A 3332-nucleotide genomic window follows, 5' to 3' on the forward strand; every position below is an offset into this window, starting at 1 on the left:
CACTTATCTTCCCAAAAAAGAGCCAGATCTCCTTCTCTAATTTCCCAGAAGCTATTTTCTTGTACTAGTCTTCTATTCTCCCAGGCTTTGTTCCAGATATATGAGCCCTTTATATTTCCTGACATTCTTATGAGATCACTGGTTTGCCAGGAGCTAGCATATTTTTCTTTCCAGATATTTTCCCATTGAGTCTCTGGATGCTGAACCCAATGCCACCATAGTTTGGCCCCTAAAACTTTGCTGAGTATCTCCTGATCATCCAAGCCTAGCCCTCCATGGTTCTTGGGCTTACAAATTTTTTCCCAAGACACTAAGGCCCATTTCTTTCTGGTCTCCTCCTTTCCCCAAAGGAAGTTTCTTTGAATATTTCTGAATTGCTGAAGGACTCCTTTTGGAGCTGGGAGGGCTGATAGCATAAAAATAGGGATTGCTTGCAGAACAACTTTTGTAAGAACTAACCTACCAGCCAGATTTAAAGATCTGATGGTCCATTTACTGACTTTATCCTGCAACTTATTGATCAAGGGTTCCCAAATACTTTTGAGCATCGGTTTAGCAGTTAGAGGAACTCCCAAATATTTTGAAGGAAGGGAATCCCTTTGAAAGCCTAGAATTTTGGAGATGTTTTTCTGAATAGCAATATTGGTATTGAAGAAAAAGATTTTTGATTTGGAGAGATTAACTTCCATACCTGAAGCCAAGGCAAAGAGATTCAAAATTTTTTTGTAGGTTGAAGCTTCTTTGACTGTGGGGATTCCCTGTAACATGGTATCATCTACAAATTGTTGGTGAGTCAGGGCCTGACCATTCTCAGTTAGTTGCAGACCTTTAATCTTTCCTGTTACTTTTGCCTGCTTTATAGCCTGACCCAGTCCTTCCATCATGATGATAAAAATAAAGGGAGAGAGTGGGTCTCCCTGTTTGAGGCCTCTTGAAGGACTGAAAATCTTTGAGGGAGAGCCATTAACTAATATAGAAAAACTGGAGGAGGTCACTAGTGCCATTACCCATCTGACACAATTATGATCACATCCAAAAGAAATAAGCATTTTCTTGATATAGGCCTAGTTTACTTTGTCATAAGCTTTGGCTATATCTAATTGCATGATCATGCCCGCCTGCCTCTTGCTAGTTAGTGAGTGAACCACCTCTTGAGCTTGAATGATGTTGTCCAGAATTTGTCTGCCTTCCACATAACCTGATTGTTCCCCTGAAACCAAAACCGGAAGTAAAGGTTTGAGTTTGTTAGCCACAACCTTAGAAATAATCTTATTGACCACATTGCATAGGGCAATGGGTCTATATTTATCCGGTGTATGAGCAATGTCTTATTTGGGGATCAGGGCGATGAAGGATGTATTGAGCGCTTTCAGAATGGTTTTGTTTAACCTGGAGTCCTCCACAACATTCAAAATATCTTGTTTAACAATATTCCAGCAAGCTTTGAAAAAGTCCACATTAAAACCATCTGAGCCTGGTGCTTTGCCATTCTGCATTTCTTTGAGGACTTCACTAAGCTCCTCTTCCGTTACTGGTCTATTAAGGTTGAAATTATCCTCTCTGGACACCAATTTCGGTATATTACTAGTTACCTCCCTGATGAATTGCTCTCTATCCGAATTGTTCTCTCGAGTTATACCTTGGAAGTGATGGACTAACACAACTTCTATAGCTTCATGGGAGATATGAAGCTCCCCCTCCTCATTCTTGATCGAAGAGATTCTTTTGTGAGTTCTATTGGCCATGGTGGCTCTGTGAAAAAACTTAGTGTTACACTCTCCTTCTTTGAGCCATTGAACTCTAAACTTTTGTCTCCGAAATATTTCCTCTTGTTTACATAGATTCTCCCATTCGTGATGATGTTTATCCACTTGATCACTTATGGCTTTATCAAAGCCTTCTGTGATCAGAGCTTGGTTGAGAACCTGCATTTTGTTTTCAACAGCTTTTTTCTCCTCAAAAATATTGCCAAAATCCTTCTTGTTCCATTCTTTAAGCCAGAGCTTGATGTGCTTTAGTCTTTTATGAAGTAGGTACATTCTTGTCCCCTGAATCTGCAAATATTTTGACCACCATTTTTTAATATTACTAATGAAGTCTGGGTGAGACAGCCAGATGTTTTCAAATCTGAAAGGTTTGTTCCTGGGAGTACCAATACCCTTAATCTCCAATTGAATCGGCCAGTGGTCTGAGCCTCCAAAGGGAAGAACTCACGTTGTTACCTCGTTATCTGTCAGCATAAGATTCTTAGAGATGAGGAATCTATCTAACTTTGAGGCAACATGGGAATCTCCACCTCTTTTGTTATTCCAAGTAAAGAGGCCAGAATTCCAATTAGTGTCAACAAGATTCATATTGTTTGAAAAGGTTTGGAATGCTAAAGAGTCTTTACTTAGAGCTCTTGTTCCTCCTTTTTTCTCTGAAAGAGATTTGATCATGTTGAAGTCCCCTCCCATGATCCAGGGTATATCTGCATATCTGTCCCTGAGATCCACTAGGGAATCTAGAAACCTGAGTTTGTCATCTATTCTCTGAGGCCCATAAACGTTTGTGACTAGAAAGGTGTTCCTTTCTCCTACCGGTTGAATAACAACCGATAAATAATTCCTGGAAGCCTCAGCATCCAAAATGCCTATTTTTTGGGGGTTCCATAGAGTGAGTATGCCCCCCACTGTATTCTTTGCTTTGACTTCAAAAAACTCAAATCTGCTAAGCCATTTGCTATGAATTTGTCTTAATTTTTGAATGGAACATTTCATTTCTTGGATGAAAATTATATCTGATGTTTCTTGTTTCATTCTGTTACTAAGCATTCTCTACTTTCTCTTACTCCCTAGACCTCTAATATTCCAAGATGTAAACTTCATTATTAAAGATTTGTAAAGGAGTAGCTGGCTAGATCTTTCATCTTACCTGAATCAATCATTAGCTTTCCACACTCCATCAAGAGTTCATTCTATTTTTTTCTACCTCTTTTCTTCCCTGGGTTTCTAGTGGCTAGTCCCAAAGTAGTTTTCATCATTTTCACACTTCTGTTGTCCTGCTTATCGATGGTTTTTCCTCTTTCCAGCGCCTTAGCCTGCGTTTTCCATAAAAACAACTGTTGTATTCTGTTGAGCTCTTCTTGAGGTAACAAATCCACTCCTCCCGTGGTTCCCTGAATCAAGAACCCTTCTAGATCTAGGTTTTCTTTGTCAAGAATTTCCTGTAGTTCATGGTCCTCCAGGTCCATCTCATTCTGGGTCATTTCCTGATCCATCTCCAGTTCTGCATCACTCATTATAGCTTCTTTCTGATAATCAATATTTTGTGTTTGTTCCCGGTTTTCTTCC

Source organism: Pinus tabuliformis, chromosome X (genome assembly GCF_031772625.1).
Source record: "Pinus tabuliformis cultivar Carrire ecotype Pingquan chromosome X, CPIR1, whole genome shotgun sequence".
NCBI classification, from domain to species: Eukaryota; Viridiplantae; Streptophyta; class Pinopsida; order Pinales; family Pinaceae; genus Pinus; species Pinus tabuliformis.